The sequence below is a fragment of the Falco punctatus genome (assembly GCF_963210335.1).
Source record: "Falco punctatus genome assembly, contig: scaffold_34, whole genome shotgun sequence".
Classification (NCBI taxonomy): Eukaryota; Metazoa; Chordata; class Aves; order Falconiformes; family Falconidae; genus Falco; species Falco punctatus.
The window spans coordinates 1,584,055-1,598,198 of NW_027660147.1; the positions used below are offsets into that span (position 1 = coordinate 1,584,055).

A 14,144-nucleotide genomic window follows, 5' to 3' on the forward strand; every position below is an offset into this window, starting at 1 on the left:
GCCCCCAGCCCCGCCATGGGGCACCCAGCGCCCAGCCCCCTGTGGAGCACAGCAGGCTGGGCGCAGGAGACCCCGGCAGCCCCCCCGTTGTTATAAATTGAGACCACAACGGATCATAATCCAATTAACATTTTATTAATTATAGCAAGTAGAATATGAGCAAAAACAGCGCTGGACGGCAGGGGAGTCTGCGCTCCACCAACTGCCGCCCTGAGCAGTTCAAACAGTCCCTTTTTATACATCTTTACCCGTGTTCATGAAGTAGTGGAGGTATTGACCCTTCACTCATATATCCTTATGTGGGGTTGTCTGTCTTGTTTCTGTCGGTTCCTGGACATCTGGCGGTTATCTTATCTTTCACAAGCAGTGTCTGGTAGCTGTTTGCATAAGCGTTTTCATATATTTTGTTGCCTAAACTTTACATTGAGCTTAACATAAATCTTAATAAACAATACCCTAGTCCATAGTTCCTCACAATCCCCCCTTTTTCTTTTTATCCTATTGAGCTTAACATAAATCTTAATAAACAAAACCCTAGTCCATAGTTTCTCACAATCCCCCCTTTTTCTTTTTATCCTATTGTTTATTAGACGCTACTTTCATTCTCGGCACTGCAAGTAAACCTTTTTCCACAATCCCAACATTTATCGTAACACTCACAAGGTAATACGTCACAATTACAATAGGCATAGTTGGGTAATACATATAATAATAACATACAAAACCAAAACTTAAAAATAAAACTTTTTCTTAACACATTCCCTTTTTTTTTTTTTTTTTAACATGTGTCACTATCATGGCTAGACTATAGGGATTTCGCATGCGCGGTCTTTCCAGATTTTTCCAACACATTCTGTGGGGCTTTAAAATCGCGCATGCGCATGTTCAAAGGTATACACGGACCATTCGCGTGATCAACAATGGCTACTGCGTGCCCAGATGAAGGCCCAAACCCATTTCCCGAGCTTACCACTCCGGTAAGTCTGTTAATGGTAACATTTATGGCACTATGGCCAAATGACAGGTCCCTGTTTTCAATGTAAGGTTTTCTTACCACCAGACCACCATGTCACCTGCCAGAGAAGAAGGGTCTAGAGTGGACATTTCGCCCTCTGAACATTCTGTAAGGTGAGTGTTCTCAAAACGTTTAACCTATATGGTTTGTAAGAAACTATGGACTAGGATATTGTTTATTAAGATTTATGTAAAGCATAATGTAAAGACTAGGCACCAGATATCCAGGATGCCTCTTGTGAAAAATAAGATAACCGCCAGATGTCCAGGATGCTGCTTGTAAAAGAGAAGATAGCCGCCAGACAGAAACAAGACAGACGACCCCATATAAAGATACAGGAGTAAGGGGTTAACACCTCCACTACATCCAGGATGCTGCTTGTAAAAGAGAAGATAACCGCCAGACAGAAACAAGACAGACAACCCCATATAAAGATATATGAGTAAGGGGTTAACACCTCCACTACTTCATAAACACGAAAGTAAAAAGTATAAAAAAGGACTGTTTAAACTGCTCAGGACGGCAGTTGGCGGAGCGCAGACTCCCCTGTCGTCCAGCGCTGTTTTGCTCATATTCTACTTGCTATAATTAATAAAATTTTAATTGGATTATGATCCATTGTGGTCTCAATTTATAACAATTTCTGGTGCCGTGACTCGGATAAGGAACAGTGGGCTTTGGTCCTCCGGGGAGGCGCCCCGCGACATTTCGCGGCCCCGCGACCAACAGCTTACTCCAACCTTACCGACGAACCTAAATTCTAGAATAATGAGCAAAGGAGAAACCGGTAAAATCCCATAAAAATTCTGTGCACGGGAGTCCGGACGAAGACGCAGGACGCGTAAGTATATTGCGAATTTGTTCGCAAGGTTTGCCGTTCGGGCGGGATTGGGTTTCCTGGAATATAACGAGTGAGAGGTTCGATATACTGAACCAAGCGAGTGTGGACTCTTAAGTACTGCGTCTCCCATCTCCCGCGAGGGACTGGGCCAGGAAAAAGGGGAGCGAGTGAGTGTGTGTTTGTGGATATTCCAGAAGATGGGGGCGAAGGGCAGCAAGCCTTCGACTCCCATGGGAAGGGTACCCACTGTACCTAAGAATACCCCTCTGGCATATATCTTGGACAATTGGAGATATTTCCCTGGAACCCTAGGGAAAGATAAGCAGAAAGTGATAGAATATTGTACTAAGATATGGGGAGGGAAGAAGATTTCTAAAAATGTCTTTTGGCCAGTCTATGGGTCAGAAGAAGATTGGGTAAGACAGCAATTAAACCTCTGGGTTAATAATAAAAAAAAACCCTTAACCCGGAGGAGAGTCAATATGCGGAGGTGTGGCTAAAAAACCGGGAGCTAGACTTTACCCGCTGAATGAAATAAAAAAACTAAACAAAAGAAAAAGAAGGGAGAGTTAGACGAAACCCTTCTAACCCCCCCTCCTTACATTTCTCCTCCTGCTCCTGCAGAGGTCCCCAGAGCGCCCACTCCCCCACCAGAGTCGGAACAAGGGTCTCCCCCTCTTCCTAGACGCGTAACTGGAAGTCAAAAAGGGGCAGCTCAAATATACCCCCTAAGAGAAAAGCCCATGGGGGGACCTCAACCTGTGATCGGATATATTTCTGTGCCTCTAAATTCGGCTGACCTACGAGATTTTAAAAGGACCGAGATGGGAAACTTAATTGAGGACCCACTCGGAGTGGCAGAAAGATTAGATCAATTTCTGGGACCAAATCTTTATACTTGGGATAAGATGCAATCTATCCTTTGTCAATTATTTACTACCGAGGAAACCCAGGGACCCCAAGCAGATATTAAATGGCCACTCCAAAGACCTAATTGGGATAATCAGGATCCGGCGCATAGAACTCATATGCAGGACCTGAGAACTATAGTAATTCAGGGGATTAGAGAAGCAGTACCCTAATTGTTACTGTGATTTTGGCTATATTTTTTATAATAATAGTGAGCTCTTGGTGTTGCTGTAGAAAGATACCTGTGTGTTGCATTTTGTAAGTAGTAATTCTGTAAGTGATAAGTGTGTTCTGTGAGTGTAAGCTGGAATGTGGAGAAAAGTGGCCTTTTAATTAATAATTACAAGGTTATTAATAATTGTTATATTCTAAAGACCCCGGCCCACAATTTTTGGAAGAATCTGCACAAGCGTGAAAGACTGATAAGCTAATTAGCATACGAAGCGAGGGTAGGCGGGTTCAGGTAATGAATATGTATAGGCGTTAATGGAATATTCATTGTTTCAAGCTTATTTGCTGCAGTGTTGCTTATTTTGGTTACCGGATTTATGGAATGTGGAATTTGACTTTGATAATTGTTACTGTGATTTTGGCTATATTTTTGATAATAATAGTGAGCTCTTGGTGTTGCTGTAGAAAGATACCTGTGTGTTGCATTTTGTAAGTAGTAATTCTGTAAGTGATAAGTGTGTTCTGTGAGTGTAAGCTGGAAAAATGGGAAGAAAACAGAGTGGTGGGATTTTAAAGAAAAGCCCGTTAGGATGTGTTTTGAGTCACTGGAGGGATATTGGAGGATCCGCTGGTGGAAATGTGAATAGGAAAACATTGATAAAATATTGTAAAATGGTGGCCGCTTTATAAGTTGGAATGTGGAGAAAAGTGGCCTTTTAATTATTAATTACAAGGTTATTAATAATTGTTATACTCATTTATGCTGGAAATGTGAGAACATTTCTGTGTTCAGTATATTACAAATGTTGGTATGTGGTTATTGTCTTGAACATCCGAGGGGTGAATGTGAACCTCTGTATGTTTTAAAGTGTATATGGTGTAAAGAATTATTATATGTATGGTGGCGACAAGAAATTGAATGCCCTGACTGTAAGGTTTGGACGCCTTGGGATAAGAGAGAGAGCTGTAAGTGAAATTAGAGTCTCTGTGGCTGGGATAGCGATTGAGATAATAGTAAGAAAGGTCACTGGAAGGAAATGGGGGGGGCAGCTGGGGGAAGCGTGAATAAGAGAACTTTGGCTAAGTACTGCAATCAGTGGTGGCCCCTGTATAAGTTAGGGGACAGAGAAAATGGCCCTTAAACGGCACACTGAATTATAATGTTTTGCTAAAATTAATGTTATTTTTAAGGCGAGAGGAAAAATGGGATGAAGTAATGTATGCTGGTATGTTTTTCACTCTGAGGAATCACCCAGAGTGGCAAAAGAATGTGGTATTAACCTAGCTCCACAAGATCCCTTAATATTAGCAATGGAAAAGGATCAGAGGGGAGGTTGTGGTTCCTTCTATGGAGCAACCAGAATGAAACACGTTGTAAGATAAAAAAACTTGTGCTAATGTATGTAAGATCTGAAGCCGGGGGGGGGGGGGGGGGGGGGGGTGGAGAGTAAAAAAACCCTGTGAAAGTGTTAAAGTATTGGGGTGAGTTTGTACAAAGCCCCGTATCCCCTCGAAGGTGCGGCTGAGTCACGCTGGATGCATGGCAGGGTGTTTGCTGTTTGCCTGCGAAGGCTGATATGTAATAACACAGACTTAAAGCAACAAGTAGCAGATGTGCATTCAGGGTAAGAAAGAGTTAAAACAGAAGTGCTGCTGCAGAGGCAGGCTTGTGTAACCTGCAGAGCAGGAACAGCATCTCCTGCCCCGAACCCTTCGCTGGTGAGGAGGAGGGGGTTGCTGTTGCTGACGATTGAGCAGAAGGACCTGACAATGTCACCCCGATTGCTGCAGCATTTGCAGCACAACAGGACCGGTAACGGCCCCTCTAGGGCAGGCAGCGGGTCTGAGGAGAGTAAAGGTGAATCTCTGATGGGGAAATTTAGATGTTTGAAAGTCAGTTGTGAATAGGACTGGATAAAGGTTCGAGTTGATTTTTACTAAGGTAATCGTGATGTAGAAAAGTTGGTGAATACAAAACCAACTTATTTGGTGTTAAACTTCAGTGAAAAGAATTTGTTACAGTTGTGGGAGCTGCTGGCCACCAGGAAAATATCCTGAAACCTTTAAAGTACAAACTAAGAAAACAAATAAGAATGCCAAATTCACCAAAATCTTTGTTGGGAAGAGATTTATTAGAACATCTAGACGTTTAAAGAAGTGGAAATGAATCCAAAAGTTAAAAATGATCAATTAACTAAAATGTTGAGCTTATCTTTAATTCAACAGAAAAGTGGAAGAGAAGACCTCCCTGAAGTAAAAGAAATCTTTAACCAGGTATATCTGAAAGTAAATTCCAAGTAAAGGGAAAAATGCTTTCCCTGTTACAGTAAAAATGATAAACAGGAGGCCTGCCTAGTTCAGGTAAAACAATATCCCTTGGTCAGCAAGGCTGTGGGGAATATTGCGTAAAAAACTAAAATAAAATACACTCTGTAGTAGTTCTACTAATGTAAATCTGTGTTTTACCATGACTGTGATTTGTTATGGGATGTGCAAATGAAGCTTTGCATTGACAACAAAGTACAAAGAATAAGGCTGGTCAAGTGCCTCCTACCACAATCAAGGGCAAGACTGGGTTGGTCTCTGTGTTTGCCACCAAGAAGGATCTTGAGCTCTGCTGCTGGCTGCAACCCAGTAGGCGTTGAGCGGTGGGGACATATGCCATGCCAGACCTTGATGTGAGGAATGGCCCCCTCTGTTATAAGAGGGTTGTCCAGGAAAGAAGAACATAAGATGGCCCATTAAGGCACTGATTTGGAAATTGGAAACCGCCTGGCCGACCATGAAGCCATACAAGTAGCAGAGGAGGTAGGAAAAGAGGAATTATCCTTAATACCAGATGGTAAAATCCAAACTGTAAGTACAGATCAGGAGCCAAATTATTCTAACTTATTTGAGGGATGGTCGTATAGTGGTACCATCCAATTTAATATGGACCACAGCCGTAATAGAACATAATAAGATGCATTGGGGAGCTGATAATTTATATAAAAGTCTAAATCAGAAATTGATAGGGCAGAAATTGTTTACTGTAATAAAATAGGTGACTCAGCAATGTGAAATGTGTTTGAAAATTAGCCAGGGCAACAGTGGCAAGTTGATTTTTCCAGACTCCCAAGAATTGAGGGGGTACCAATATTTATTAAATGAATGGACACCCCAACGTATCATACAGTATTATAAACCTGCAACTTGGAATCCTAATGAACTTATTAACGGCGCTCGAGAACCTATCTACAATCTGAATCATATCATTCGTCTACAGGCTGTCTTGGAAATTATTATTAATCAAACAGCTAAAGCTTTTGATGTTAAATGCAATTTATCAACACAGGATGGTTCTGGACTACCTGCTAGCCAAAGAAAGAGGTGTTTGTGGTAAAGTAAATGTCTCCAATTGTTGTTTGAAAAGTGATGACAATGGTGAGGTAGTTAAACAAACCACATCAGAGACAGGGAATTTAGCCCATGTTCCCGTCTGAACTTGGAAAGACGAATATTGACTTGTTTTCCTGGCTTCTCGGGAGCCCCTGGGTAAAACGAATCCTATTTTATTTGTTATGTGGATTAGCCACCTTATTGTTTTTGCCATGTGTTGTTCCATGTTTATAAGATTAATTCAACACGTTATAACTAACATGCAATTTGCTATTATGGTTTCACCCGATGGCGTTAAACAAATGCGAGTAGTATGACAAAATGTACACACAAAATAACATTTTAATAGCCAACAAGAATTTGGAAACAATTAACTCTTAACAATTCAGATAATAATGTAAGCTGAGTAAAAAAAAAAATAGAATAGCAATAAAAACAAGCGCCAGGAACGCAAAGACGACGATATGGAAACGCCTTTTATACTTTTTCACCTCCGCCATAAGTTCTTGACGTGAGACAACAGAAAAACGCACCCTCTGCCTAAACAGCAACAGGAAAAAAAAAAAAAAAAAAAGATATATATATAAAATTTTGATCTTCTTTCTAATGAACCATATAGGTTAAACGTTTTGAGAACACTCACCTTACAGAATGTTCAGAGGGCGAAATGTCCACTCCAGACCTTTCTTCTCTGGCAGGTGACGTGGTGGTCTGGTGGTGAAAAAACCTTACATTGAAAACTGGGACCTGTCATTTGGCCATAGTGCCATGAATGTTACCATTAACAGACTTACCGGAGTGGTAAGCTCGGGAAAGGGGTTTGGGACTTCATCTGGGCACGCAGTAGCCATTGTTGATCACGCGAATGGTCCGTGTATACCTTTGAACATGCGCATGCGCGATTTTAAAGCCCCACAGAATGTGCTGGAAAAATCTGGAAAGACCGCGCATGCGAAATCCCTATAGTCTAGCCATGATAGTGACGCATTAAAAAAAAAAAAAAAAAAAAAAAGAATGTGTTAAGAAAAAGTGTTATTTTTAAGTTTTGGTTTTGTATGTTATTATTATATGTATTACCCAACTACGCCTATTGTAATTGTGACGTATTACCTTGTGAGTGTTATGATAAATGTTGGGATTGTGGAAAAAGGTTTATTTGCAGTGCCGAGAATGAAAGTAGCGTCTAATAAACAATAATAGGATAAAAAGAAAAAGGGGGGATTGTAAGAAACTATGGACTAGGATATTGTTTATTAAGATTTATGTTAAGCATAATGTAAAGACTAGGCGCCAGATATCCAGGATGCCTCTTGTGAAAAATAAGATAACCGCCAGATGTCCAGGATGCTGCTTGTAAAAGAGAAGATAACCGCCAGACAGAAACAAGACAGACGACCCCATATAAAGATATAGGAGTAAGGGGTTAACACCTCCACTACATCCAGGATGCTGCTTGTAAAAGAGAAGATAACCGCCAGACAGAAACAAGACAGACAACCCCATATAAAGATATATGAGTAAGGGGTTAACACCTCCACTACTTCATAAACACGAAAGTAAAAAGTATAAAAAAGGACTGTTTAAACTGCTCAGGACGGCAGTTGGCGGAGCGCAGACTCCCCTGTCGTCCAGCGCTGTTTTGCTCATATTCTACTTGCTATAATTAATAAAATTTTAATTGGATTATGATCCATTGTGGTCTCAATTTATAACATGGTTCATTAGAAAGAAGATCAAAATTTTATATATATATATATTTTTTTTTTTTTCCTGTTGCTGTTTAGGCAGAGGGTGCGTTTTTCTGTTGTCTCACGTCAAGAACTTATGGCGGAGGTGAAAAAGTATAAAAGGCATTTCCATATCCTCGTCTTTGCGTTCCTGGCGCTTGTTTTTGTTGCTATTCTATTTTTTTTTTTTACTCAGCTTACATTGTTATCTGAATTGTTAAGAGTCAATTGTTTCCAAATTCTTGTTGGCTATTAAAATGTTATTTTGTGTGTACATTTTGTCATACTACTCGCATTTGTTTAACGCCATCGGGTGAAACCATAATAGCAAATTGCATGTTAGTTATAACGTGTTGAATTAATCTTATAAAACATGGAACAGCACATGGCAAAAACAATAAGGTGGCTAATCCACATAACAAATAAAATAGGATTCGTTTTACCCAGGGGCTCCCGAGAAGCCAGGAAAACAAGTCAATATTCGTCTTTCCAAGTTCCGATGGGAACATGGGCTAACTTCCCTGTCTCTGATGTGATTTGTTTAACTACCTCACCATTGTCATCACTTTTCAAACAACAATTGGAAACATTTACTTTATCACAAACACCTCTTTCTTCGGCTAGCAGGTAATCGAGAACCATCCTGTGTTGATAAGTTGCATTTCACGTCAAAAGCTTTAGCTGTTTGATTAGTAATAATTTCCAAGACAGCCTGTAGACGAATGATATGATTCAGATTGTAGATAGGTTCTCGAGCGCCGTTAATAAGTTCATTAGGATTCCAAGTTGCAGGTCCATAATACTGTATGATACGTTGGGGTGTCCATTCATTTAATAAATATCGGTACCCCCTCAATTCTTGGGAGTCTGGAAAAATCAACTTGCCACTGTTGCCCTGGCTAATTTTCAAACACATTTCACGTTGGCTGAGTCACCTGTTTTATTACAGTATACAAGTTCTGCCCTATCAATTTCTGATTTAGACTTTTATATAAATTATCAGCTCCCCAATACATCTTATTATGTTCTATTACGGCTGTGGTCCATATTAAATTGGATGGTACCACTATACGACCATCCCTCAAATAAGTCCACTTATTTATTTTATCATTCATATCCTGAATTACCTTTAAGTTTTCTTTAGAATAATTTGGCTCTTGATCTGTACTTACAGTTTGGATTTTACCATCTGGTATTAAGGTTAATTCCTTCTTTCCTACCTCTTCTGCTACTTGTATGGCTTCATGGTCGGCCAGGCGGTTTCCAATTTCCAAATCAGTGCCTTAATGGGCCATCTTATGTTCTTCCTTCCTGGACGACCCTCTTATAACAGAGGGGGCCATTCCTCACATCAAAGTCTGGCATGGCATATGTCCCCACCGCTCAACGCCTACTGGGTTGCAGCCAGCAGCAGAGCTCAAGATCCTTCTTGGTGGCAAACACAGAGGCCAACCCAGTCTTGCCCTTGATTGTGGTAGGAGGCACTTGACCAACCTTATTCCTTGTACTTTGTTGTCAATGCAGAGTTTCATCTGCGCATCCCATAACAAGTCACAGTCATGGTAAAACACAGATTTACATTAGTAGAACTACTACAGAGTGTATTTTATTTTAGTTTTTTTTATGCAGTATTCCTCACAGCCTTGCTGACCAAGGGATATTGTTTTACCTGAACTAGGCAGGCCTCCTGTTTATCATTTTTACTGTAACAGGGAAAGCATTTTTCCCTTTACTTGGAATTTACTTTCAGATATACCTGGTTAAAGATTTCTTTTACTTCAGGGAGGTCTTCTCTTCCACTTTTCTGTTGAATTAAAGATAAGCTCAACATTTTAGTTAATTGATCATTTTTAACTTTTGGATTCATTTCCGCTTCTTTAAACGTCTAGATGTTCTAATAAATCTCTTCCCAACAAAGATTTTGGTGAATTTGGCATTCTTATTTGTTTTCTTAGTTTGTACTTTAAAGGTTTCAGGATATTTTCCTGGTGGCCAGCAGCTCCCACAACTGTAACAAATTCTTTTCACTGAAGTTTAACACCAAATAAGTTGGTTTTGTATTCACCAACTTTTCTACATCACGATTACCTTAGTAAAAATCAACTCGAACCTTTATCCAGTCCTATTCACAACTGACTTTCAAACATCTAAATTTCCCCATCAGAGATTCACCTTTACTCTCCTCAGACCCGCTGCCTGCCCTAGAGGGGCCGTTACCGGTCCTGTTGTGCTGCAAATGCTGCAGCAATCGGGGTGACATTGTCAGGTCCTTCTGCTCAATCGTCAGCAACAGCAACCCCCTCCTCCTCACCAGCGAAGGGTTCGGGGCAGGAGATGCTGTTCCTGCTCTGCTCTGCAGGTTACACAAGCCTGCCTCTGCAGCAGCACTTCTGTTTTAACTCTTTCTTACCCTGAATGCACATCTGCTACTTGTTGCTTTAAGTCTGTGTTATTACATATCAGCCTTCGCAGGCAAACAGCAAACACCCTGCCGTGCATCCAGCGTGACTCAGCCGCACCTTCGAGGGGATACGGGGCTTTGTACAAACTCACCCCAATACTTTAACACTTTCACAGGGTCTAGATAGTAGCGGGAGGGGAGTGAGGGAGGTGGTAAGAGCTGGGGGGGAGGAGGGCGGTGGAGGTGTATACGGAGGGGGAGAGGTAGGGATCTCATCCTCACTTCTATTCTTCTTCTTTTTCCCCCCTTGTTTTCTTTTAACGGGAACACGAGGGCCCAAGTTTCAGACCCTACCCATAAGGAAGCATACTCACTTTCCTCCAGGCAAAAGGGGTCTTTTGAATTCACATATATATTCAAAGCCTGGCATATCCAGTCTTCAGATGCCCCGAAGACCGGTCAGTAGAGGTGGTCACCCCTAATTTGTTTCCCACCCCAAACTTCCATACAGTAGTGTATCAATCTTACTTTACTCTTACCCTGCCTAGAAGGGTACGCATCCCAAAATTTTATTGTTAGTCCTAGCGGACTCTCCGGTGGTATCTGTGGGAGCCTAATCTGGACCCCAGAACCACCCATGGGATCACAGGGCTTTGCTTTTCCTCTGTCCCGTCTTCCGAGGCGCCTTCTTTCACTCACGCACTCGCTTCCCCTGGTTCGTGGCGCAGCCCCCCACGGGGTCTGGAAACCGCACTACTGAGGGTCCGCACTCACTTCGCCCTCCCTGGGCGTCTCACACAAGCCCGCTTCAGGATACCCAACCCCAACCGAACGGTTCACCGGCCTATACTCACGCGTCCTGCGTCTTCATTCGGGCTTCGTGCACAAAGATTACGGGGTAACCGGTTTTATTTGCTCACTGTCACATTTGAGGTTCGTCGGTAAAGGATTTGGCGTAGAAGCACCCCGACAAGGGCTGCTTATCCAGCGGGGCGCCTCCCCTGCCACGGACCTCAGGCCAGATTGCCCTTATCCGAGTCACGGCACCAAAATTGTTATAGTTTACCTGTCCAGTGAAATGCCAGAGACTGGCCAATTAGAAAATGTGATTTATTAAAGCAAGCGACAAGTAAGCAAAACAGCGCTGGGCGGCCGGGGAGTCTCCTGCTCCACCAACGGCGCGCAAATTCAAGCAAGCTGAGCAGCTCTTTTTCTCTTCCCCGAGGTCGCTTCTGACACCCTCAGTAGCCCCTCTGCTGCTTCTGTTGTGGTGGTTTCTTGCCAGACAGGACGTTCCCATGTTTGGTGTAGCAAGATCACATTGTGGACATGTCTCTTCTTGTTAAACAGGAAGTTCTTAAGACCACCACGACGGGTTCGTTCCTCTTGCTTGCCTTGGTCGATCAGCAAATTACCTTTAGTTACTTATTACAGTACCAGCCCAGGAGAGAGGGGAGGCTGCTGCAGCCCCCGCCCCGGCTGCGGCCAAGGAAGTGTGTTCCAGTGGGCACACGCGTGCCGAGCGGGCATGCCCACCGCACACACGTGTGCATGCAGTTCGGGTCAGCGCTAGGTTATGCGGTGTGCATACCCGCACAGGCAGGCAGAGGCAGCCCCCAGCCCCCGGTGCCTGTAAGCACGCTGCAGGGGGCTGCGCTTTTCCAGGCCCGGGTGGGCAGCGGGGCCCGGGGGGCAGCGATCTCCCTCGGGCTCTCGGCAGAGGAGCTCGGCAGCAGCCCGGGCTGCGAGAGGGGGGCGGCTCGGGGGGCGGGGGGACACCCGGGGCGGGGGGACACCCCTCCCGGCCGGCGGGCGGTCCGGCAGGCGGTGCCGCGGGCTGGAGCGACCCCGCCCGCCCCTCCCTCGGGGACAGCCGGCGGCTGGAACCCGGTGGCCGCCCCCCGCCCCCCCGCGCCGCGGTGCGCTCGCTGCGGGGTGCGCCGGCGGGGCCGCTGTGCCCGGGCCGCAGACCCCGCACGGCAGCCGGGGAGGGCTCCGCCGTCCCCCCCCGCCCTGCCCGGGGGCGGCTGCGGGAGCGGCGCGGGCGAGCCGGGGGAGCTGCGGGTGACGGGCGCCCCCCGAGCGGTTGCGGAGGACGGGAACGGCCGCGGCAGAGGCCGCGAGTGCGGCGTGAAGGTGCCGGTCAGCCGGAGCCGCCTCCCGCGGGGGGCCCGGGCTCGCTGCCGGGTCTCCGCGCGGTCGGGGCTGTCGCTGCCGAGGTTCGAGACGTTTCGCCGCCGCCCCTCGCCCCGGCACGCTCCTGCGACGGCGGCGCTGGCCGTGCCCGGCTCGGGGCAGGCGTTTGCCAGCCGGAGACCGGACCCCTTTTCCGGGAGAGGCCGGAGCGAGGCGGCGAGCGCCGGGGAGCGCGCAGGGAAGGGAGCGGGCAGCCCTCCGCAGGGGGCGAGCCCGGGGGCTGCGCTGCGGCTCCGCACTCGCGGCTCCGCCTCAGCCGCAGGCAGCCCCCGCAGAGCCGCCCCCGGCCCCGCGCCGCGCCGCGCCGCAGGCAGCCCCCGGCGCCCCGGGAGGCGCTGCGGACCGACGGCTTGCACATCGGTGGTCAGCAGAAGGCAGCTCTGCGCCTTAAGTGGCGACGTAGAGAAAAGATGTGTCTGCAGCGAAGCACAGGAGAGGGTCCGGAGGACAGAGCGTGTTGCAGGCGCTTGGCAGCACACGGCCTCGGGAGGGGGAACAGACGCCATGGGTCAAGCTGGGGCATAAGGTAAGGTCAAGGAGAACCAGTTGGTTAATGGGACCAAACAGAAATGACTTGAACTGTGCATGAACACTTGAGTGAAAGTTAAGACCGCTGTGCCTTTAAATGGGGACGAGGCTCGTAAGACCCAGTGAGGATTAAGTGTGACTAAAGGTCATCGTAAACGGTTTTTCCAGGTGTATAAAGTATTTTCCTGTCGCGACGAGCTGTGCTAGCTTTGTGGGTTTGCCCCCCAGCTCCCATCCCCGCAGAGACGCGTGCCTGGTCCCTCGGCCGTGCGGGTGCTCGATCCGTTGCACGGCGGGCGATGGGATCCGGCCGTTCGACGGCAGCATCAGGTCCCGAGGAGACGGTCACTGCCAGCCCCGGCCGGCCTCGGCGCTCGGCGGGGCTGCGCGACGTCCCGGTGCGACATGTCCCTTCCCGGGGCTCGCCCCCCGTCTGGGTGCGAGGGGGGTGGCGGCCCGGCGGGTGGCGGGCCTGCCGGGGTGGGAGATGCGGCTCCAGGTGCTTTGCCCGCCGGCCCGGACGGTGCTTTCGCCTCTCGTTACGCGTTCGGGGGAGGCAGGAGGGTCGCCGTTACCGTCAGCGAGCCCGTGCTGCCGCCGCTGCCCGGCGTCGGGGCTGTGTGGCATCCCGGGGTGGCGGGGAGCGGAGCGATGCGCCTCGTCCTTGCAGGGTGCTGAGCTGCCCTTCCCCGGGGCCAGGGCTCGCTGCCGCTTCCAGCTGCACAGGATTTGGTCTCGCAGCCTCAGTGTGAGGGCTGGATTTTCGCGAAACGAGGAGGAGCTGCTGGCACCTTCTGTACTGACGGGCGGCTTGATTTCTTGCCGTGCTTTTCGTACATCTTTAATAGCCCGGTGGAGTACAAATTGTAAAGGAAACTTCATACGCAGAGTTTGAGAGTTTGAAGAGAGATTATTCACCCTCTAGCTGTCGTGAGGTTTCACCTCTCCTTCCTGGCAGGACTGATCTTCCAGTTAGAA

General features: G+C 46.6%; 1 long non-coding RNA gene across 1 annotated transcript in view; it reads right to left on the bottom strand.

Moving 5' to 3' along the window:
• Positions 1 to 249: 249 nt before the first annotated feature.
• LOC308057791 overlaps positions 250 to 14,144 on the bottom strand; it is a 140,261-nt gene continuing 126,366 nt past the window's right edge. The window contains exon 2 of the long non-coding RNA XR_013925457.1: positions 250 to 377. This is a non-coding gene — a long non-coding RNA (uncharacterized lncRNA). The remainder of the gene's footprint in view (positions 378 to 14,144) is intronic.